The sequence below is a fragment of the Haliaeetus leucocephalus genome, unplaced genomic scaffold (genome assembly GCF_000737465.1).
Source record: "Haliaeetus leucocephalus isolate CR32 unplaced genomic scaffold, Haliaeetus_leucocephalus-4.0 Scaffold230, whole genome shotgun sequence".
Classification (NCBI taxonomy): Eukaryota; Metazoa; Chordata; class Aves; order Accipitriformes; family Accipitridae; genus Haliaeetus; species Haliaeetus leucocephalus.
In genome coordinates, this window is record NW_010972666.1 from 457,590 (window position 1) to 482,123 (window position 24,534).

At 42.1% G+C, this 24,534-nt stretch overlaps 1 long non-coding RNA gene across 2 annotated transcripts; it reads right to left on the reverse strand.

Moving 5' to 3' along the window:
* Positions 1-11,951: 11,951 nt before the first annotated feature.
* On the reverse strand, positions 11,952-23,873 carry LOC104832015. 2 transcript variants are annotated; one of them, XR_774373.1, is made up of 4 exons: positions 23,800-23,873; positions 22,770-22,843; positions 20,734-20,798; positions 11,952-13,517 (listed from the first exon to the last, which is right to left on the reverse strand). It is a non-coding gene; the product is annotated as an uncharacterized LOC104832015 (long non-coding RNA). The 2 variants fall into 2 exon arrangements; XR_774374.1 differs by lacking the exon at positions 20,734-20,798.
* Between the last annotated feature and the right edge of the window lie 661 nt (positions 23,874-24,534).

A 24,534-nucleotide genomic window follows, 5' to 3' on the forward strand; every position in this document is an offset into this window, starting at 1 on the left:
CAAAAAAGCTTTATGATGGTGTTTTATATGCAACATGTGCACTATAAATATTTCCATAAAAACATGCATTAAAATATAAAGTTGGCAAAAAGAAATCAAAAGTCAGGAGGAAAAAAAAAAAAACAAACCAGTTAAACAAGCATTAAACCATAAGCCATGGAATAGTGAATAATGAGCCCCTGCCAGTCATGGCAACAGGCCTTTCTTTCTCTGGTTTCAGCTACTTCCAAACACAAAGGTATGAGCCAAGCTAGCCATGGAGAAAGTCCCCGATAACCTCACATGCCACACCGCCCTAGTCTGCCACCCTCCTCCTTACTGGGAAAATACTCTTTTCTTTCCTCAGCTGTCAGCACAGGCGCTCACCCCTCTGCCCAGAGGAAAGTCCCCAGCCGACACCAAGGCTTCACTGCCGCCGGTGCTGCGAACACCTACGGTTAGAAGCAGGTCTTTGCAAAACGGAAAATGTTCCCACGCTTGCGTTACCCACGGGAGTCGGGGACAGGACATCAAGGGAGTGATCGGCGCAAGGTCTCGGGCGGGAGCACGGGGCTGAAAGAGAAACCCAACCCAGACCTCCTGAGATCCATCAGAGAGCCAGCACAAGACCATCGAGGGCTGCCCTTGGCTTTCACCTGCTAAAAGAGTCTAGAGCTGCGATCAGGTTCCTGACCCCTGCAAAAGCGTCCTTTGCAATTGCACCTCACACGCTCCCTGTTACGATGCTGAAAGAAATACTCTGCCTTTACGGTCTGTATCAGGCAAAAAAGCCCTGCACCTATAGCTCGCTCTCCCCCTCTTAAAAAGCAGTTTACAGGGTCACAGTTAGTGGTCCCTCCTGGCTTCAAATATAATAAAGGGATGAAAAGAAGCTGTGTATCTTTTGCTGGCTACATGTGACGAGGACCTCTCAGGTACCAAACCCCAGGTCTGAGCAATTCCACAGTAGCTGGAAGACTTGAGGGTTTGGCTGCCAGAAAACAGCAGGCATTGTTTACACCAACGAACACCCTCACAACAAAATTCTGCTTCCCAGGCCAATTCTGTTGTAATACATCATCCCCAAGCTAACTTGTCAGATTGGTTTGTCTACAAATATGTTCGCACTTGGAAATATCTCCCTTCTGTGAACAGCAATCCATTAAACATGCATCTCTCTGTTTTCCCCATCTTGCTCTCTGTACATAAAATAAGTTCTCTTCTTTTGTCCTCAGTAAATGCCTATTCCACATTTTTGCATGTTTTAAATATTCACGCATATGAAAGAAGCTGTAAAAACATTGCATGGCTTATTTATTATTTAGTGTACACACTTTTTCCTGCAGAATACCAAAATAAAAAACATTTTAGTCAATTTTTTTTCATTTCTTTTGTATTTTATTTCCATTACTCTGCTCGTTAAAGTTTAAAACCTGCTTTGTTTCTCGACAGTTGGGATTTATATGTCTTTCTGTCAGGGAGTGTATCTCTACCTGCCGACGTGACGGCAGAGGTGGGGGTGAGATGCTGCGGGAACTTCGGGCTTGTCATGTAAGGGTCCAGTGTGTATCTAGAAAGCTCGAGCCACACTAGCATGGCTGCTGGAGCTGCTCAGAGAATTCAACTAAGAGTACTAACACATACTAACCCCACACTTTAAAAGAGCTCTGAGTTCAGAACGAACCCTACAGCTATTAAAGGATAACCAGAAGGGCATTTTACTGCTGACAACAAAATCTCTGGAGTAAATATTGCCACGTGTCAATCTTTCCACAAGAGTCACCTGATTCATAGATTTTAAGGCCAGTTCAAAAAGATGACTCAGGATGACCTCTTAAACAGCGCAAACCAAAGAACGTCATGCAGTAATTTCTCCATCAAACCCTTAACAACAGTTTGGGTTGTGGCATCTCTTCTGGAACGAGACATCAGTCTTGATCCAAAGGCTGCAAGAGACGGAGAGTCCACCATGTCCCTCAGGAGGCGATTCCAATGATAAATTATCTTTTCTTCAGATACGCGTGCTCGAGTTTCTGCTATTTTCGCACTGCTGTAACGCTCCACAGATACCTCATTCACGTCAGGAATTACTCGTACAGAAAAGCCGTATACGGTTGGAGCTGAACCTGCCATCAGAGAGCGGACTTAACTTTTTCAAGCGCCCGCTCTCTAGCAGCAGCCTAATAACCTACCAATACTCCAAAGCAAGTCGGAACAGTGCCACCGTAACACTGCCAGAGAAAGACGTTTTCGGCGAATGCGTACAGCAGCCGAAGAAACGCAAAGCTACCTCGTGTCACCATCACCAGTGGGTTTCAGCCTTGACCTGAGAAGACCACCCACGGGAGCACTCCGTGGCGCTTGGACAGCTCACCCCGTGGCTAATACCGCTAACAGCGCTGCCAGACGGCACGGTCGTTTCGGCAGCTTGGGATCTTTCCATCGGGAACTGGATTGAAACCAAGAACTTTGTTCGTATAGGTCACTCAACAGACATAACTACCAACCTGGTCTGGATTCAAATGACTGGCCCGGTGTGAAAAGAGCTGGATCTTGTAACCAGTGCCATAAAAAAGGGACTAGTTGTTTTTTTTTAAAAAAAAGTTCATTGCTCCTGGAATCAGATGGTTGTGTGCATGTTCCCTGTGACAGGCTTTAGCACTCCAGTGATACATAGTGAGAGGCATTTCAGAAAGAGATAGGCAATACAGCTAGTTTTTAGCATATTTATATGCCATTTTATAACACAGAAGTTAAGCAGCACATCGTAAAGCACCTAGTACCTTATACGTGCTATGCAAACACTACATTATTATGTATTGTAGAATATAATCTTGTCTTGCCAGGGAGCTGTACTGGGTAACCTCAGATATACTTTATGTTATTTTATTCTGGGGTTTTTGCACCATTCCTCCCCACAGAATTTGAATATCCTTTCTATGCCTGACTTTGAGGTGCACACACATATCTGTGCGCACACAGCGCACAACTGTAAATATTAGAACCTTGCCCACTCTCCCAGAAAGAAGCTAATTATTTTTCCTCCCCTTCCTGATATAAGGGAATACTATCATGGCAGGCAATTCCATTGTACTGATATGGAACCGATCTGAGAGAATTAACTCACGTTCCCTAACTTTACAGTGGGCTAGATCAGGACTTAACTGACCTGAGGAACGCCACTATTAAATCCTTTGAGCTGAGCCTGAAATAAAGGAGAATATTCCTTATGGCCAGATCCTGTGTTCAAAGAACAACAGGCATTTTCTGGAAGATACTCCTCGCTTTTGACTTCCTAATTTACCTTGAGCCATTGACTAGAGAAATTTTCAGGAGTCTTCACACTAACACATTGCTCCCAAACCGTGGCAGAATGCTTTATGTTGTTAACTGTTAATGGCAATCATGCCACTGATTATCTAGAGACAGTATAATTATATATTTAATTAACGCATGGGGTTATTTGGAAGGTGGGATGTCAGGAACTCTGGGCACCATTGCCGCTGCTGCCAGTGACCTCCCGTGTGCTCCCCAAAAAGCCAGACACCCTCCGTGCTCCTCCACGCTCCCATCCACGGGGGGAAAGATGACCCTGCTCTCAACAACCTCGTAACCGAAGTACTACATCGAAGCTACGTAGATCAAAGCATGTGTAAGCGGCCATGGCCCGAATCTAGAAGCTCCCCTTCTGTCCCGGGTTTGCTAGCTAAGAGGCAGAGGTAAGAGCCTGCCACCCTGCTGCCTGCTATTCCGATTGTAAACTCGGGGATTGTAAGGCAGGGGTTGTTTCTAATTACGGGTTTCTATGGTCAAGTCAGTAAGTGTAATAATAACAAAGTGCTTCCTAGTTCTCAGTGCAAAAAAATGCTAAAATGTTGTTCTGCGTGTGCACGTGGGTGTGTACGTGAGTGTGTTTTCAGCATTAAATACTATAAAGGGAGAGAAGGATAGGCTAATACTGGAAGACAGAAAGAATAGAAAAACACAAAGAACAGGATTCTGGAACATTTCAGTATCCTGTTGACTCATAAGATTGGAGCAGACAGGTACAGCCCAAAGACAGCATGATCTAAATGTGGGCCAAGCTCTGACACACAGCAGGAATGTCTAATTTTAGTCTGTCCAGTTTTGGCAATGTCACCTTTAATTGCATGGCTCATTTGAATTGTAAAACACCTTTAAAAGCTAACTAGTAAAAGGAAATAGGCTATATTTTCTAGACTAACAGTCATATTCAATTTTAACTGCAACGAAATTGGTTTTAAACAGTTAATGCACATTAGGACTTGAGTTACCCGAGAGAAAACATGGCCTGCAAACATATATGCAGATGTTTCAGTCCTTTAATCGAGACTGCATTCAGATCACTTTGTGGCAGTGCTTCTGCAAACTTTTTTGTGTGACCCACAATTTACCGGTATGGATTTTTCCCAGCTAACAAGTTGCAGACCTCTGCATTGTGTGCATTGTAGTGAGCTGCATTTCAGATTTTCACACGCAGGACTTCACGATGCTCTAATCGATCTGAGAACAAGAGTGGCAGACCAATCCCACCTGCTCCAGCACCCGCAAGCGAGGCTGGGTTTCCAAGGCACAGGATACCCGAAATGGCCATGCTGCAGCGAGTAGTGTCCTTTTCAAAAAAGCAGAGGCCTCAACAGGTACACAAACACGTGCTGTCAAAAAATTTGGACACTAAGTAAAATCTATTTAGTAACTAGATTGTTGTGCCAGTTTAGGATTTGAAAAAAGAACAAAACTGTTTTAGCAGAAGAGAAGACTTTCTGAAAACCTGGGCTGAAGCTAACAAGCAGTTTTTCATCAGCTTCAGCGAGGCAGGATTTTATCTCACATTGAGTACACGGTGCAACTTTCTAAATTTGTGATTTTGTGAATTGAGCCCAAGTAAGCACCTGGCGGGCTCACTGAATATGCATGAGAAGACATTCGAAGCAAACGGCTCACGGTCAGCAGAGGAAGGAAAAATATTGGGAAGTGCATTTAAATAATACTCACATTTGTGAAATAATTAGCCACCATCCTGGAAGCACAGATGTGAGGACTGGACTACTTTGTTATGACTTCTAGTCTTGATTAGACAGAACCCAATTCAGAGCCAGTTTCCTCAAAGCACCCTCTGGTTCTGCACTAGAAGGGCTGCAATCGGAGATCTGCAATTGCAAGAAAAGTGCTCTACGGCTTTTGCAAGAGCAAAATCCTGCTGAGCCAGTGATGGAGGTGAATATTTAAGGATTTTGCCACTAGCATAACCTGTGCTGCCACCTGAAACATACTTGACAAAGAGTGCTTTTTTGTTGCTGCTGATTGTGCTGCACACATAAACTATCAAATCTTCCTAGAGAAATAGCTCTCTGCCTCCCTCTAGAGAGATTTGTATGGTATTCACAAGTGCAAAACGCTTTTCTGCTTTTGTTAGCATGTAGTCAATGAGCTTTTAACTCGCTCTTTAGGTCTTCCTAAAAGATTTTTCAGCCACCAGCACTAGCGGGGCTGATGACCCAGTAGGTGAGCTCTTCCATCACACTCGGTGCCACGTAGCCGACACATGTCGGTCGCAAGAAGGGTCTCTTCTTGGGCACTACGGACAAACTTCGTGTGCTTACGGAGGGCCTGGCACAGCCAAGTCCCTGTTGCAATCACGAAACGAATAACGGCTGTCTGTTGATAGTCAGGATTTTAACTGTGGATCTGCCCATTATCAGATGTCCCACTTTCTTAAATATATTTTGTTATTCTGCACTATACTCGTGTTTTTCTCAGTTTTGGGTATTCATCGCCTTGCCACCTGAACCACGCTGCTCCTTCATCACCACTCACCCACGTTAGCGGCTGTTTCTGTGGGATGAGTGGAACCCTTGGGTTAGCTGTCACTCCCCGCTGCTGGGGAACCACGCGAACAGCTTGCAAATTGGCCTAAGATGTAAGCAATGGTGAAATAAAGTGAAATAAGTAGTGAAATACTGAAATACAGTGAAAGAAAGAATCAAACTCCCTGCAAGGCCCTCCTGCAACACTGAAAAAGCTCTAAATGGGAGAGCCTATGGCAGCACTGTTACACTGGGAAAATGTGAAAGTCAGACATCTCCCCTCTGAAACATCCAAGACAAACAATAACAGGAAGTATTCCACAGCCTGGGCTGAGGCTTGGCAAAGCCCTTGCCATAAACAAGCTGAGGAGGACGATGAGGCAATTGGAAAGGGGCTCACCCCAACTTCCTAAACCCTCTTCTTACTTCTACAGCGCAGTTGTGCCAACTCAGTAAACACACTAACGAGGCTTGCTGAGCGTGCAGGCCAAGGGTTTCGCTCTGCCTGAAGCTGGCTTGTTAACGACTTTGTGTCAAAACTGAAATGCTCTAAAAAAAAAACAAAAACAAACTATGCCAATGATGGCCCATAAAAATCTGTGACCAATTTAAGAACTCTGACAAAGTAAAGAAAGAAAAAAATTGAGTTTCCCAGGTCAACATCCTGCCAAAATTTAAGCAGAAGCTTGTGCAACTATTTGGTATATGGCTGTTGTGGGGGTGCATGCAGGAGTGTGAAACGGGCACACGCTGCAAGCCAGGGAAGAGTACGACAGTAGACACGATACACGCAGAAGACTACATCTCTAGGAGCACCTACCTGGTTTGCTTACGCAGGTACCATGGCAGGTATCTCGGAGGCCATTTCAGATAGCATGTGGGAGTGCTGGAACGGGCAGCAGGTTCAGCAAACTCAAAATGGCTAGTGTTTGCTTTTATTCCAGAACAGAGACCCAGCAGGTGCCCAGTAGATGCGGCTGCGTGTCTACCCTCACGCGCGCTCAGTCAACACCTCACTCGCAGGCACCAGACAGCAACGCATAAAGCTCAGAAAAGAATTTGTAACCAAAAAGGTCATGTCTTGCTCTCTTCGGTCCTGATGTCACAAGGTTTTTAAGGACACGTCTAAATTTAATCCTCAGAACTCTGAAAGGATCCCAGTAGACCTATTTACACGTTAAAGGTTATGCATATATCCGTATCTTACAAAAATCATGTACATCTTGAATGCGTTTCTTATTAGAAATAACTGTTCAAACAACTTCAGTAAACAATGCCTGGTCTGGGGCTTTCTTAAGAATTTGTATTTTGTTCCATTTTGAATATCCTTACTACTTGAAACCTGAAGTCTTCTCTCGAGACACACAAGTCACATTTGCCCTCCCCGTAATGTATCACCTCCCTTCTGAGGTGTCCAAAACTTGATGCAAGATCTTAGGTGGACTAAATTCTATGCTTTCCCCTTAAGCCTAACGAGTCATTAAAAAAGGCAAGTGGGAAATAGCATGGCAATTAAAAACAGAATATGGAAGAAAAAATTAAAGTAATGCATCCTTGGACTGTAATTTAGAGAATTTATTAGTCATAAAACCTTGATGAGTTATTCTTATGACAAAAGCTGTAATAATAAGAAAAAAATGATAAAAATAACGAACGCATTAGTATGACAGCAATTGTAACAACTATATGGAATGACAGAACCTTCCTTTGGAAGGATTTAGCTTCATAATTACAATCCTACGGATATCTTTTAATGCCATTGTTTCGGTAATATATTGTTAATTTTGTCTTGGAAACCTTTCCACTGAAACTACTTGCATTTTATCTTCCAAAAATAAACACGTCTCTTGTCTTCTGTGAAGCAAACTGCCGGGAGTTGTGCAAAAAAGTTCCATAAGAAAATGAAAGAGTGATGAAATGAGTCTGCTAGTAGGTTTTGGAGCAATCCCTGTCTGTGGATGGGGTTTGCAGAGCTCTATAAATGTGATTTATATATTTGGGTGGGACTGCAAAATTAAGCCGTTTCATATATGCAAGAAGGGCACTGTAAGGGTGTCTAAACAAAAGCAGGCAGATGGCTGATGTGAGTCACTATGAAAATAAATAACCGGGGTTCATCCAGCAAATGAAAACTCTCCTGTTCAATTACGGTCCCGTAGGGAGCAGCAAGGGCTGCAGGATCAGACCTTTAAGTGCTGAAGACAGATTTACACATCAGCAACAGAGCCGGGCCTTCAGTCCACCAACCGCTATCTCGGTCCCCCAGTGCAGAAGTCGGCTGTCGGCACCGCGCAGGCAGGCTGCTGGAGCTGGGGTTGCAAACACTGATACTGTGTTCGCAGACGTGCAGCCGGACAAATTCCAAGCTTTATTTCAATTTCTCGGCGGCGGTACCCACCTAGGCTTAGGTGTTGTGTTTCAAGCCTGCATGAGAGAGAACGGACCCTGGCTGAGCCTAGGGGAGGAGTGGGGACTACCCTTTGGAAGGACTCGCAGTCCCTTTGTACGGTATCTGGGGTTACTTCATTGGAAATACCACAGGAAGCAGGAAAAGAAAGATTTGAATTAGACCCTGCAGATTGAGTTTCAGAATTAGAAACTAGATCCTCCTGAAATCCCACCTGCAACCGAACTCTAAGCACAGCCAGTTCTGGGACTAAGATTTAATGTATCGCTTCTACCTAAACTACCACCCCTCCTGCACTTCCTCCCCATTACATTTCTTTACGCATCTCCCCAGGAGACAGACTCAGTGTCTGATCCATGTTTCAACAGTGCACAGTCCACAAGCAAACAAAAAATAACAAGCAATAAAGAGAGGGACCTGCAGCAGCGTGTAGTCAATAATACATGCCGCCGCTTCGCCCAGCTAAGTGAGGGTGTTTCTCCATTGCATGTGTCAAGGCTCATTTAATTTCCCAAGCAGCTAGTGTCCTGACAGGCGGGTGAGTAACACCTATGTGGTACTTGATGTATTTAATGGGTGTCTATGAGCTGGTGGGAAGCTGGGGTCCTCCCAGAACCGTATGATCTCTGCCAGAAATAAACATCAGTTGGAATGGAAGGGCTCTGATAGGCACAATCTGTTAGCAGCAAATTGAACTGTCACCCTTGTATGTCATGTTCATTTGGCTGATTAAGGAGATATTAATCTACTGTCATTGTTACAGTATCTGTCATCCCAGGGAAAAAAAAACCCAAGGATATGCAGGCAGCTTTTCTGGATATATATACACACAGAGAAGGGAAAGCAGAGGCGTGCAGAATACAAATGAAACTCTAATCTGCTACAAATATTGAACCAACTACAATTGATTACAGATGCACATCTAGAGCAAACAATGGGTCCCGCTTCAGGTAATACTGAAGCTGGCTTTTGGCTAGTTTTGACCACCCCTCAAAGGCAGTAAGGTGAATTCTGTGCAGTCATGCTTTGCCTCCTCAGAATACAAACATGTTTAGCCATCCGTATAATGGGTATGATCAGGTGTTGTGGTAAGGAGTTTCTGATACCATGTTTCGTTATTTCAGGAGGCAACATCAAATACCTTCCGTGCTATCTTTGGTAAAGGAGTGCAGAGACGCCAATTATTTTCGCTGAGTGGCTTCAAGGTAGGAAGCTCTTGAAATGGTGAGCAAGCCTTGCATTAAAGCCTGTTTTGTTCCTCAGATCCCAGGACCTGTTTCTGAAATACATGGCGCTGGATTCACATAAAATACCCAGAGCAAACTGCAGCAACACTGCAAAGAACAATCTCAGCTCGTCCGCCAGACAGTTTCTTCCTTTCTTCTACCTTTTTGTGCCTTTCTTGCCTGTTTGTCTGCACGTCCCCCACTGAAACGACTCCTACATCCTGTTCTCAGCAGCATCCTTTCCACCATTTTATCTGAAAGAGATCAACATTGAGCTAGATTATTATTTTGAAAGTAAAGGTTAGACTGTACAAAATCTGAAGATGCCACATCTGCTATAGAATAACAGTGCACCGAATGAGGTCTGAGGTGTAAGCATGAAATGCCTCCAATTTAGGGTAATTAAGAATAGTGTTGACTTACAGCAGCACAAAGTTAACAAGAGTGAACACTGACTACAGATCTCCTCAGAGAAAATTATAAAGGAACAAATTCAGGTCTAGCATACGTAGATACTACTCCCACTGGCTTTCACTTGAAAACTCTGGTAAATAAATTGAAACTTCTGGGCAGTTTCAGATGGAGATAGTTCAGGATATCAATGTCAATGCTGGTTAGCAGAATCCTTTAATGAGAGGCAGGCTGCCACAGCTTTTATTTAAGAGCACAGCTGCCATTAAAACAGGATTTTAATGAATACGCACACACAAAATCTCACCTGCATAGGTTCTTACTCATTTTTGTAGTGGGAACATTAATACAATCTGAAAAGCTCAAGAATACATCATTAAAAATAAGCTGCTTCTTGGATGAGAAAATGTATGCTAAACCTCTCCATCTCCCCTTACTTTTGCAACAGTCTTCATAGTTTATATCTGAATCAATAACTATTTTAATATGGGGAGTTTAGAAAAGTTTGATTCAAATTCCTTTGACACAGTTCCATCAACATCCAGTTATAGAGCCATTCTGCATATGACTTATTAAATATTTAAAAGATTCCTATTATTGAATTAACTATTTATTGATTTATAATTTAAAAGATTTATGCTTGGCCATTAAAAAAAATTCCAAGCTGACTTTCACTTAAAGAGATGTCAGGTGCCATTTGCTGCTAGTGAATGTCTAATGTACCCTTTTCACCCCTAGAGTGAAGAAAGGACAATTACTCAAGGACCTCTGGTTCAATATTCATACTGTTTAGATGCTGAGGTCTGTGGTTGCTTTTTTTTCCTGCGGCATTAGGTCATGCTTAGCAGCGTCTATCCATCCCACAAAATCTCAGCCTCCATGGAAATGCACAGCTTGTAGTTTCTCTCCTGTTACATTTATTGATTTGCATCCTGGCTGAATTTTGCAAGCCTTATGAGACTTCCCGATTACATTCCTGTGGCAACGATGTTCTTGCTGAGATCATAAATGCAAAAGGATAAACACACATAGATACATACATGCACAGTTGATCCTTCTCTTCTATCGCTGCTCTTACGGGGCCTGATTCAAAAACCTTTTCAGATTGGGAGCCTTACCTGTGGCAAATAAAGGGTCTTTCTAAAATTAAGAATGGATTTAAGAGCTCTGCTGAACTGGGACCACAGAAATTAAAAAATACTCTGAGCACTGTAATATTAACTCCCAACTTTAAATCCAACGCTTATCAGGCTGTTGCTTTGCTCTTTCTATAAGGAGCTGGAGTAAAAAAAATATTAATATATTGCCTTTATTTAGCACCTTTAATCTGAGGCTCACAAACTGCTTTACCAACATTAATTATTTAAATCTGGAAGAGCCCCTGAGGGGTGTCTATTATTATAATACTCCTTTTACAAATGAGTAAACTGATGCATAGGAAGGTTAAGTGACTTGCTGAAGGCCACACAAAGAGTCCACACCAGAGCCAGCTATAGTCTTTCAAAGAGAAGAAAAAAGGGGATAGAGCAGAATAAATGCACTGTCTGTCCTAACTGTACAAATTCAAGATATTTCCAAATACAAACAGAAACACTACTTGGATCTAAAGGAAAAAAAGAAACAGAAAACACGGGAATTACTTTTTTCTGTACACATCTAGTAAGGGTCTGCTTCAGATAATGATCTCTCACTGTTTGTTTTACTTTTGACTTTGGGGACCTAAGTTTTAGCGATACACATTTTTCTACAACCCATTCTTGGCTCTATATCAAAACCACACAGAGTAATTAGCACAGGTCTGTCAGACAAAACTATATGCATTATACTGTAGAATTCATTGCTCCAGTTTCTCCAATCCGTGAATTATAAATAAAGATCTCTATGACTTGAAAAGGCGGCTTGCTCCAAGTAGTAACTATTTCAAGTCTGCTATATAGCTTTCCTAATGATATTGCTGGGGGTTAGGGATTAACCCTAGGAAAATAATTTTTGGAATATCAGGCACGAAACTGTAATAAACTGAGTTAAAATTGATACAGTAAGGGAAAAAGAGAGTATTATGGAGCCAGAGAAAAGGAAGCTCACTCTGGTGTGATATGGGAGAATACTTAATATACACACACACGTATATTTATATGTGTTTGTCTTATCTTTATTCTTCATAAATGGGCACTGGAAAGTAACACTTGGACTCCGGCAAAGGTACAGAAGGTCAGCTCAAATTAGAAAGAAAAAGAGGTGAGGCTCAGACTAGCGAACAGCATACTTATTCATCAGCAATGAAATCTAGAGGTGTTATTTCAGTTATAGTTGTTCAGATCAATGCTTTGGGATGCAAGGCCCTGTACTCTATCCCCGCTCTGCTGCAGAATCCCTGCTGGCCACGGACAAGTCACGGGCGGAACAGACTTTGCCACTCAGATCCCCTTGGATTAGCCTGCAAGGTCCCTGTTGAATGCAGACAAATTCTGTGCAGATCTACCCTTTTCTTTCTCTGCTGCAAAATGGGAATAGCAGTTCCCACCGAGAAGTGCAGTATGACCTTGATTGGTTTATAGATGTGCACTTTCTGTAAATGAAAGGAACTATATATGCCCAATACATGACTGCACAAAATAGTTCCTGACTGGCCACAGCTGTCAGATTTTTGCTTCCTTTTTTCTTTCATGGGTGATGGATCCAGAGCAATGCTGTCTGCTGTGGCATTTCTTTCCCAAGCAGTGGGTCAGAGCTGTTCACAACACAGGCTTACAAGTCTTCTTCTGACCCACTCAGAAAATGATAGGCAGTGATTTATTTTAAGCACCGACATTCCCACTTGGGAAGAGGTTTGTTTTAGAGCTGCCATTGCCTATGAAGTGGCTAGGAGGGACGTGTGGGAGAGGGCTTGGCAGGGCTGGGATGCTGTGATCCGGCTCCCAGCGGAGTTCTTCCTCACCTGGTGCCCAGCATGATCCGAAAAAGCATGAGCAGACAGTCCTGGTATGAGTACAGGAAGGGATGAAGATTCACCCCTCCGGGGACACCACTGACAGACAGGCTCTTTATCGGCTATGTCACTTGTAATGGACTGGAAACTGAAAAGCCCACAACAAGGAGTCAAAACGAGTGTCTGCCTCTCTCTGCAGAGCAGGAACTCTCAGGCAGCCAAAGATAAACCATCTGCCCTGCCAGCCCTGATTAGAAGCTGCACGCTCACAACTTGTTGGCTGTCCAAGGCAGGAGAATGCACAGTGAACGGATTCCCACTGGAATTTCCATAAACCCTTGGCCATTCAGTCAGTTCCACTGGCTGTCACTGTACCTTGTCCTCCAGAGCCATACATCAAGCAGCCTGGCCAACGAATCCACCAACGCTGAGCAAAAGTTTTTAAATGTGAATGATACATATTCTAGAGCCAGACCAGAGCTACGTGCAGTTTAGATGTCCGTGCAAATTTCAGATGCTTCTCAGAACTTCTCTGACGAATCTGATCCGATCAGGAAACAGGCTCCTTCCCTCTGCTTTTAAGATGAACCTGTTACAAATGTTCTCGAGCTGCAGACATGTTATCAATGATGCTCAGGCAATTTCAGTGCTGTCCATACCCCTCAGGGAATGCCATCCTTAAAGGCAAGTGCCTCCTCCTGCTTGTAGGCTTTGCTTGACCTAGGATCCAGAAGTCACTGCCAAGGTAAAGGTAAGATAAAGTTGTGAGTATGTAATCTGATCTTTGGCAATATACATCAGTGCGCAAAACTTACATCTGAACATTGAATAGCCCAAAACACTTGTTCTGTAATTTATAGCCAGGCCAAAATGATTTGCCCTCAATTGCAAGTTTTTCAATATTAATCCTAGATAGCCATCACAGCAGCAAATACAACGTGTCATGTTTCATCTTAAAATCAAATCCTGAATTTTATGGTACAGTATACAATGCTTACTTATACATATGCAATCACACAGAATAGTCAAGAACATATGCAGGGAGTAGTAGCTATATTGCTTTGATATTTAAGTACCTGCGAATTACAACATTGCTATGTAAATACATGCATGCACAGAGACAGGCAGACTGGAAAGGATACATACATGAATAGGCTAATTCAAAATGAGTGGAGGCAAAATGAATTATTCACTCAAGGTTTTTTTATCTGCATTATTCACAGGATGCATTGGAACACAATTATCCACTTGGTCAGTAGACCTCTGCCCAAAGTTTACTATGTTGGACTTGCTGAAGAGACAAAAAAAGGTTATTTCACAAACTGAGGTTCAACCCAGCTCTGCATTTAACAGTAATCACTGCACACCAAGATTAATAGAACATCATTCAGTGACTGAGAAAGCAAGTTATGATGAAGAAGCTGTTGAAACAGGAAACAGTTGATTTCCCACGAGTCCCGTAAATCCACCTCTGATGTCCTTTCAAATTCTCTGTTATTGCTGCAAAAATTTTAAACACCGGTAAGAAGGTGAAATGGCTGACATACTCATTTACCACGAGAAGAATTGTGTTCTGGGTCTGCCTTTGCAAACTGGTTCAATGTGCTTAGCAGATACATCAAAAAAGAGAGACCTCCTCGGAGGGGCTTTGGAATGCGTGATGGTACCCTGGGATCAGCCGCAGTTCAGCACCTCCCTGCCTTTGTTTTGCCTCACCGTTACCACTTAGCACCCTCTTGCTCTCCCACAGCATTCTTCCCCTTCGGCATCTTATTTTGGGGTCTCCAGACTTTCACATGCCTATAATGTTGTGAGCTGGGAAGACCCTGGTAAAGGGCTTGCTAGGCACTTCTGCACTGTACATTCCTTCTAACGTTAGCGACAGCATGCCGTAAATCTCTGCTAGGCATGCAGCAATCCAGCCAAGAGAACTCTAATACCATAGGATTTATTTTATTTTATTCTGTTTATTTTAAGTCGACTAATTTTATACTAAATTAGGTCTGATGCTGTTCTGGGTATTTTGCCAACTTTTAAATTGAGCCACCCAAGAAGGGAAGGCCAGGTACCATCTCACAGAGAGATGTCAGCTTCGTTTAGCTGCAAATCAGTTAAAGGCAGATCCAGAAACAGAAGATAATACTACATAGAGTTATTTTTTTGTTTAAAAGTCTACTGATTCTCCGCACATTTCATCATCCATAATTAAGAGCCACTGCAGCTGTCATCAGCATAGTAGCCCATCAAAACACTCAGGAAAATATGATTTTCACAATTCAGACCCTACATTCCCTCAGTGTAGGGAATCTGGGTTCAATTTTCAGCTCTGTTACAGATGCACCACCTTTCTGTAGACAAGTCACTCTCTCTGTGACTTAGTTCACCACTTGCCAATGATGTGTGCCCAGCTTGCTTTGTTGGCCGTGTAACCTATTTAGACTGCAAGGTAACACCACAGCAACTATTTTCCACAATAAGGATCTCTTGACATAAATGCCTCACCATGACATTAAAAATGACAGTGTTGAGAAACTGATAACCAGCATGTGATTCTTGAAGAGTCACAGAAAGTGGAGGGTGCAGTGTCCACACATGGACTTTGTTTGCTATTGTGCTGAGAAACTAATTTTTCAATATCAGAAGTTGCCTTTTCTTCATGTGTGTTGAAGCATTATTAATTTTTCACTGCATTCTTTACTTTTTCACTAAACAAGAAAGAACAAAACCCGGATTTAAATCCACAGTTGTCTAAACATTTTTGTTTACATGCTTTCCTCCCTATATGTCACTTTTACTGAAATATTTTTGTGCATGAAAAAGGGCACTGTGCTGTTTTCCGTAACAGTATCAGCAAGTCAAAAGCACTACTCATCAAGGACTAAACTCCCTTTCCATGCATCAGACTAATATGCTTCCTGAGAGGATGACAAGCACCTACTGTATTTCTGTGCTTGGGAAAGAGACACTTTTAAAACCAGCCTTCACAGCCAATGCTTTAGATTCAGTAAATCCGAGTGAACAAGAAAAATGCTTTTTGCCCTTTCCATTTTATTGTCATTTGATGGAGATGCCATCAGTTCTCCGTATTCAGTGGTCCTTGAGCGCGGCATGAAATCTGGTCCTGGAGCCAGCTGCTTCTGCCATTAAACACAGCCAGGCTCCATCCTTATTGCTGGAGTTTAAGAACGCAAAACACATTTTAACCAACAGGTCACATTTACCAAATCCTAGCCATGCATGACTTTACTATGTGAACAGCCCATTCTTATGTTTCTTCATCAAGGAGTTTTTCTTCCTGCTTTCTCAGCTGTACAGTGTCTCTGAATTTTTTTCTTGGCTTGAGGTCTCTGCCTAATTATCTGTAACCTTCTGTTCGAAGATCGCTGTCCTGGCCTGATAAAAACCAGTAACTTTGAAAACAAACTGGGTCTTAATTTTCCTTGACAGCCCTTCTTTAAACATGTGGGCAAAGCCCTGGCTTAATTAAATGCACATTCGTATTCCAAACAAATTAAGTACAATTAAGGACTCTGAGTTATGGGTATCTATCACTCGGCGATGTTTTTGTAAAAATTACCACATTTAGATCAAACACAGAGGACCCTTTGCTTAATTGCTTCATTAGGGCCCGATGCAATAGGCTTCATAAATACAGGGTCTGATGTCTCTTTGGGAATTGCCCAGAAGACGGCTCTTAAAGTAATTGCTTCCACATTTCTCCCCGTGCAATGTTCATGTGCTCACTGATGAAAATGGGATGGCTCTCAGACATGTAAGTGAATGCGGGTCCCGTCTTGTCTTCCAGCATCATGACTCTTGCACAGCTCGCAGAGGCAGATAGGTTTGGGCCCCTGGTTATTACCTGTTCAGTTTCTATGAGGAGTTTGACAATTCAGACAGGATAAGGCTGTCTGCAGTATGCTGGTAGCACAGTGCTTTTCTCATATATCACCTATAGATCCCACAGACTGAGGTAAACAGGATGCTTTGGGATTTATTTTTCCAGAAGTTGCTCTGCAACACTAATGAACTCACAGAAACATCAGATAGATAAGTCTTCAGGTCTTCTACTAGTTTTATCCCTTTAGTTCTTACAAATGCAGTTATTGTGACCCTTTAAAAAGAAAATCTATTTACAATGATTGCTTTAGCTGACCACAACCTACTTTTGATTAAATTAAACCTTCCTTCAAACACACCTAGACTAAGGAATCCAGTTAGATTTAACCCTTGCTCAGATTAATGCTGTTCAGTGCATATGTATAATGTGGATGCAGAAAGGGATCAGGGCACAGGTTTTTTTCTCACGAGATGTAGAAAGAGCAGCAAAAGAAGATACACCATTCTTTCCTTTTTTGTATTTGTTTTCTGGCTTACTTGACAGACTCAGGAGTTCTGCGTTTTCACTGTGGAAGCCAAAATAACTGGTGTGCACCCAGAAGCAACAATAACGATTGCAGCAGAGCTAAGAGGTAGTGGGAGCTACCTTGACAGAACAATGAGAAATGGCATGTCATTCTCAAATCAAACGTTTGCAGCATTTTTGTATTTTTGTTCAAAAATTCCTGTTCTTTACCAAGAAAAAAGTTTAACTAAAAGGTCTTCCTCTCCAATTCTTACTCTTCTAGCTCCCTTTGTAACTATCTTCTTTTTTTTTTTTTTTCTTTTTCATTTGCTCTTGAAAAAAGACAGGGAGCAGAAAAATGGAAAGAAATAAAAGGGAAAAGGAAATCCATCTTCCCCAAAGAAAATGCTTCCAAGTTTTTATCTCGTGCTAAAACTACACAGAAAGACATTGTTTCTTTGATGAAATATTTTAGTTTCTAGAAAACTGCAGTTTTTCTTTTGAGATCATCACTGGTTGCACAGAACTGCTAGCAATTTAAATCCGTGCAAGTGAAAATGGTTGTACAGGGGTTGAGCTGTTTCATTTATGAATAATATTAGTTCAGCATGTTAATGTAATTTCATCATGGCCACACTGACAAGATCAGTGTTGACAAAACTGGAGACAGATGCAGCAGAAAAAGCAGAAAACAGGCAACAAAACTATTAGCGCTGCTGCTGTAGCGATAGGAGTTCTCCAAACATCAAGATAAGATAAGGTACCTCTCCCATGTTGCCCTGCTGAAAGTAATTTAAAATCATACAGAACACAGTTTTCCATGGCCCATTCTCTCCAGCTGTCTCCATCAGCTGACGAACTTTTGGGTGGGAGATAGCCCTCTCCCACAAACAGGGTGGAGACACCCTTCCCCCCAACATTTCATGAAGCATCCAGAGTTCGGCAGCTCAGCCATCTAACACCACTGCACCGCCATCATTGAGCTAACCGTAACGTAGTGTCTGACCATCAATCCTTTGAGCCACCTAAGCCTCTAGATCTGCAGATTTTGCAGATTTATCCTGCAGATAACAGCAGGATAAAGAACTTAGAAGTCATAAAGAATGCGCTAACAGCTCTTCTGTAAAACAGAAGTCAGCCTGATTTCCACAAGTTATAAACGTCCATCAACCTCCAGTGGCCAAAGAAACATAGCTACTTATTTTCTGAGTGCTTTATTCTCCAGACCAATTTTCCTCAATGCTAAAGCAAAAAAATGAACGGCAGATTGTCCAGTTCATGACTGGATGGCTGGCAACAGAAATCCTATTTCCAAACTGACCCCTGCTTTCCAGCATGGCATTCATTAATTCCACAGTCTCACATTTCTAGGAAGATGTCAGTCATGTATGTGATTTTTCTATCAGCTATTAATGCCAGATCACAAGGTGAGAAAGCAGGGGTTTTAATCTCAAGACCCTCAGGAGATGGAGCTGCATACATTTGGTGTGAGCCATGTGTCTGGAAATGTCAAGGACAAATATTTTTAAAGTAAGGAGTGTTCATATCCATGTGTAATCTTAAGTACTACAGAAGTGATCCAAAACACAGCCCTTTTCTCCTTGTTACGATTGTTCGGCTGTAGCAAGCTTACAGCTGCTACTTCCCAGGAATTAGGTTTAGATCATCTAATTAGGCACCTATGCATTTAGGAATTTGCGTATTTAAACTGAGCGACATTTTAAGGCTCTCCTAAAGGCTTTGCCCAGGGCAGAGTGTTTCGTTTTCTATATGTAGAAAGGAGAAGTTTTACTGTAGGAACAGTAAGAATTCCCTATCTGTCTCCAAAAATTGTTTGTTCCTTCATTCTAAATATGAGATTAGTTCCTCGCCTCTGTATTTTTTGTCATTCCCCATTAGGTTATTCTCCCGTGGTCTGCAAAATCAGGCACTGAATTTATTACAAAGTCCCTGATTTTAGACCTAATTACAGATTCCACCTTCCTAGGAAATGCACAAAATCCCCTTTTCTTTCCGTCCTTAGCTCAACTAAATGATAACTTTGAGTCCCATTATAATCCAGGTGTCAGACAGCATACAAATATGCTACTACTGCCAGAACAGAAGTAAATTACTGAGAAATATACATAAACCCTCTTAAAATGCCATTTATGTACATATATTTTTAACATAACATACAAAGAACTAGCACCGTGTTTTACCTTTTCTCCTACAAGTTCCACTGAAAAATCTAACACTGTGAAAGGTTCCCTCAAAACTGTGATGTCAGAAAAGTAGAAAAAAAGACCAAATTTCTCCAAATTTTTTGTAAATTATGGACTTGCTGGTTACCAGTTCAAGAAATGCCACAGTCAAGGGTAGGAACAGAACCTTACTCCAGCAGATGAACTCTTGCCAGCAGGGCGTACTGATGCCTGCCACAGGATGGCTACAATGGTAGACTACAGCGTTACCACCCCTGTGAATCTTAGTGGGAACACAAGTGAACTGGGAGAAACAACAGTTCCATCCAACAACAGAAAACCCTCTGCCTCACCAGCCCATAGCGTCATCAACAGTTGAAGAAAACATTCGCATGACACCTATTTCACATGCCATTGCCCATTGCTGCAACCAAGGAATGTTATTTAACTAACAAAGAGTGTTGCAAATAGTTACTCATTTGCCCTTCACACGCTGTCACCAATTTTCTTTCTATGGGCCTACTTACTTATAATCATTCAAGTTCAAGACTAAAGGGTGTAAAAATTGTCAGCCTTCCTATTGATGTGAACCAGGTGCGGGCATTTGTGTGTTACCATGTAAAAAGTGAGAAAGAAAGAGAAATCTCTGTAGAAACACTGATGGCGTGCACCCTTTTGAAATCTTTTCCTAGATAGCTGCTCTATTGCTTGAAATACAGATCTGAGTCTGCTTTTAGCTGCTAACTGCGATATAACATATTATCCTACTTATTGCATACAGTTACAAACATCTTGTATCTGGAAGCAACACGGGAGAAGGCTCCTTTATCAAGTCAATCTCAAATCCCATTATGTTCCTCTACAACAGTTTCCGTAAACATTCAGCAATTTTCAGTGTCTGAGTTGCGTCGCTGAAGAGGTGCATAAACAGGCTCCACTGAAATGTGAAGATGACTGATAATGTACTAACATTGAGACCCCTTGCTGTGATTATTACCCCCTGAGTGCTCCTTACAGAATGTGCCTCTTATCTCACACTGACAACGCTAATAGAATATGCATAGCCCTATTAGCATACAAGATAATAGCACCCTGGAGGGGACAGAGCCATAAAACTTTAAGTAGAAATCAAAACAGGAGGAGGAAGAAAAAGGGAACATTGTCACAAGCCAAAAAGAAAAAAAAAAGGGAGCCTGAGGGCAAATTTTGCTGCAGAAAACACACATAGTCATAATTCTTGTGCTAGTCACCATGCAAATGGTAATAGTCTTTAGTCCCATGAATACTATCAGTGCCATGTTTGCTGTGAAACATTAATTGAGATAATGTGCCCCTTTCGGATGCAGCAGGGAGTCGTATGTCAAATTGTACCACAACAAAATTATGGCAACATCTGCAAGAAATACACAACAGCAATTGGGGTACCTTGCATTGGATAAGTCCAACTGGGTCTTTGCCTTTGCAGATGGAGTCTGTGGAAGAGCTAGAGCCTGCAAGGGGAGGCAAGCAGCTGTTACTTCAGACGACACGTGTGTATACCTGTAGCTTACTACTTTTCAGCTGCTGCCCAGTTAAAAGCTTTGCAGGTTAGACGTGTTATCTCTTGACCCTACTGCAGTCACTGGATTAAACCTCAAGCAGTTCTTTGAGTGCCAAAGCCTTTCTTTAGTCACGTCTGCCCACTGCATTCACATTTGTTCCATGTAACCGTCCATTGTACCAGACCTTTCACTGCTCACCCATAGCTGGCAGACAGCCATGCATTCATATGCTTTCCATCTTACAGCAATAGCCAAAGTAAATCTTTCAGTGCTTGGCACAAGAGTGTGAATTCAATAAAAAAGGCTTCAAACAAGTTTGAGATGGCTTGTCTCTAAACAAACGAAGAACAGTGAGCTTTTTTAATGCACATTGTGGTTCAGTTCCTGCCTACAGCTAAATCCAGATAACCCCCAGCAGCAGTGACAACCCTGTCTGGTAAAATAGCCACCTGTCAAGTGGGCATGAAAATATCCACACATCTAGGCTCAGAGGGGTTGGAGGGAAGTGACCTGCTTCTTACCAGAAGCTTCAACAGGGACAATCAAAGGTCCTTGTTGTCTTCTTTGTGAGATCTGAAACTTTCCAATATTAGTGCTGAATGCATAGGACCCCAGGGTAATCGCTCCACAGAGCACTGTATGCTTTTTCCTTTACAGAAAGATGGTGTCAGGAGGTAACAAGCACGGGATCCCTGTGGTGCATTTTGAAGCATCATGCAAAGTTTTCTGGGATTCCTCCTAGCATTCACTGTGGTTTCTATAGAGCTAAACTCTTTGTAAAGTGGCTTTGTGTTGCAAAATTTTGCAGCTTGTGGGAGTCTGCCTGGCTTCATTTTGGTTGATGGTACTTTATGCTGACTGTTTCAGCAATTAGAACACAGCTGGAAAAGACTCTGGTAAAGAAAACCCAGCCATTTTGGAAAAGGAAAGTAGAGTGAAGATTAGAGGAATGATTCCTGAATGTACCTCTGTATGTGTCCATGTGTGTATGTGTGTTTATGCATGCATACACCCTCTGCGTCTGTGTTATCACAGGCAAACCAGCTCATCTCAAAAACATACAGATTTTTAGAGACCGCTGAAGTATTTTGTTTAATGTTCTTCTGCAGTTGATACAAACTCTGGAATAATTCCTCATTTTCTCCGGGAAAGATAACAAAACACCAGCATATGTAGAATAGGAACTAAAGTTACCTCATGTGAATTATACGTTATCTCCATCCTAATTTTTCAGACTCTGACTCTCTGACTAGTCTTATTATCAGGAATTAAACAAGGAAATGCTACTTCCACAAAAAGGCATCCCAGCATTGGCTAATGCTAATGAAATGCCTGGGTACCTACACCTGAAGAAACACCACTTTGTGAACAGCTTCTAAATCTGGGTCCAAATGAGATCTCTGAGGCATGTCTCCAGGAGAGTGATGACTCCTATCACTCAAGCACAGCTGGGAAATCTCACTGAATGTTGGTCAATGCTTGGCACATGTGGGAGGAATATTTTGTACATTGTGTGATTAGCAATTACCTGATTTAAATTGCTTTCTGTATGCAAAAAAAAGAAATTCTAAAGATGCTAAAAATTTGGCAAAAAAACTTTAGACATGTTGAACTATGACAATGAGAATAAGAGCAAAGTTTGTGCACTTGAGATGAAAGTGAGTTACCTCCATCACAGCTTCTATCTGTAACTTTTTGCTATTTCTCCTTTCGTATCTTTCTTTAGTGAGGCCCAGCCCCTGTATTTGGACCTTGCTGTGCTCACTTACTGAGTCACGCCTCAGTTCAGCAGGGCACCTAAACACAGACTTCTTTCTAAAAGTTTAGCCTACAAATGTCAAGGTTTTGCTTGTGGACATTTCCCGGCTAGAACAGTAGACAGCCTCCTAGTAGAAAAATTGTTAGTTGCATATTACTTACATATTCATCCAGAGAAGTATAGGTGCTCCAACACAGCAAGGTTCTGGGTATGAGAAACACAGAGCATGTGTGCGCTTCAGAAAGACAAACAGGGAGAGACAGCATTATCAGCCAGCTCATTTCAACAGCAGTCATTTAATGCACAAGTAATTATTCCAGAATAAATAAGTATCTATTTTCCCCATACTAAGGCATAACTTTTATTTAGCAGACATTATCTCCAAGGATCCTTAGCAGCTCAGGACACAGCAAAGTAATACAGTGCAGTCTGGATGTTGTTATGTATTTATTAAGTTGTATCAGGGCCCATTTAGTAGCAGCTCTGCAGTTTATCACGTAAATATCGAATGCCAAATACAAAAGAGAAGAAAATAGCAACATAAAAAATTTATCTTTGCGGGGAGGAGAGGGAGAAAGGGAGAGAGAATGGTGCTGATAATGTGATTGTGCCTTCAGCAATAGTGGCTAATATCCTTTTGCAAGGGGCGCGGTATAAAAATATTCCAGAGCTGGGGGAGGAGAAGTGAAGAGAGGGGAGCCTAGCTGTTGTTTGTTTGTTTTAAAGTGTATTCTGGTTGCAGGCTAGGTCAGCGGGTGGCCAGACTGAGAAAATGAGTCCCCCGGGCTGTAATAATTGTAACTGTCAGGGAAAAAAAGTCAAGGTCTTAGATAGCAGTGGTCTGCTCTGACTTCTGACCATGGAGAAATATATATGAAAACTATTGCCTGGGGCACTATGGGAAGAAACCAAGAGGTTTTAACTCATGGTGGCTTGCGCTTATGAATTGGAAAACTCATTTTGCACCTTGGTGGTTTGTATCTTTATGATTATTTTCATTTGCAGTATAAATGAAGCTAGAAGTATTTCTTTTCCTTATGCCCAAATTTGCGATGCAATGAACCCCTGCTAGACTAGCTCTGCATTTCTGAGTCCCAAACAGTATAGAGCATTATAACTGATCTTTTAACAGTGGATATGCACAAGAGGAGTCTGAATTTGATTATCTCTTGCAATGCACTCATCATTTACCTGAGTGGTCCATAGCTGCCTTCAGTGGATTAATCCAGAATTATGCACAGGTAACTTCACTGACTTCACCAGAAATATTCTTAGTATAAAAGCAGTGCAAGAGAGGGAGAAGAGGTTGAAGAATTTAAACCACACAAGATTAAACCTTGCAAACGGGGCAGGGGCGGGGAGGATGGGGAGAACCCATAAACCTGGTTTCTTTATTCTTTTTTTTTTTTTATTATACAGCCATGGACTAGCTAGCTACTGGTCAGGCTTTTTGTGAATCAGCAATTTGCCCCTTTATTTAAGGAAGTATGGGAGCTCTAATGAAAAGTTTGCTAACAAACCTGAGCCCACAGGATAACGTTTTGGTTGTCTACCATGCAGTATCAGGCTGGGAGCCTGGATGCATCCTTCCTCTCTCATATTGCATCTTTGCACTCCAAACCAAAGGGAGGAGAGACAAAGCTGCAAACCTAGATCTGCTGGTGAAAACAAACTGACGTGCATTTCTTTGAATATTCCTTCCCCACCATGCTCTCAGATTCCCATGCACCTTTGTTGCATTGGCCCTATCTCATCCATGGGGACTGAGTAAGAAAGACATAGTCAAAAGCAAATGTTGGACAGTCAACCAGCTCATTTGGCAGGTATATGCACAGAGCAGAGGGACATTTCTGAGAAGCACCTTTGCCTGCACATCTCCTCAACGTTCCTGAATGCGTTTCTTACATATCATAAAGACAACTGTCC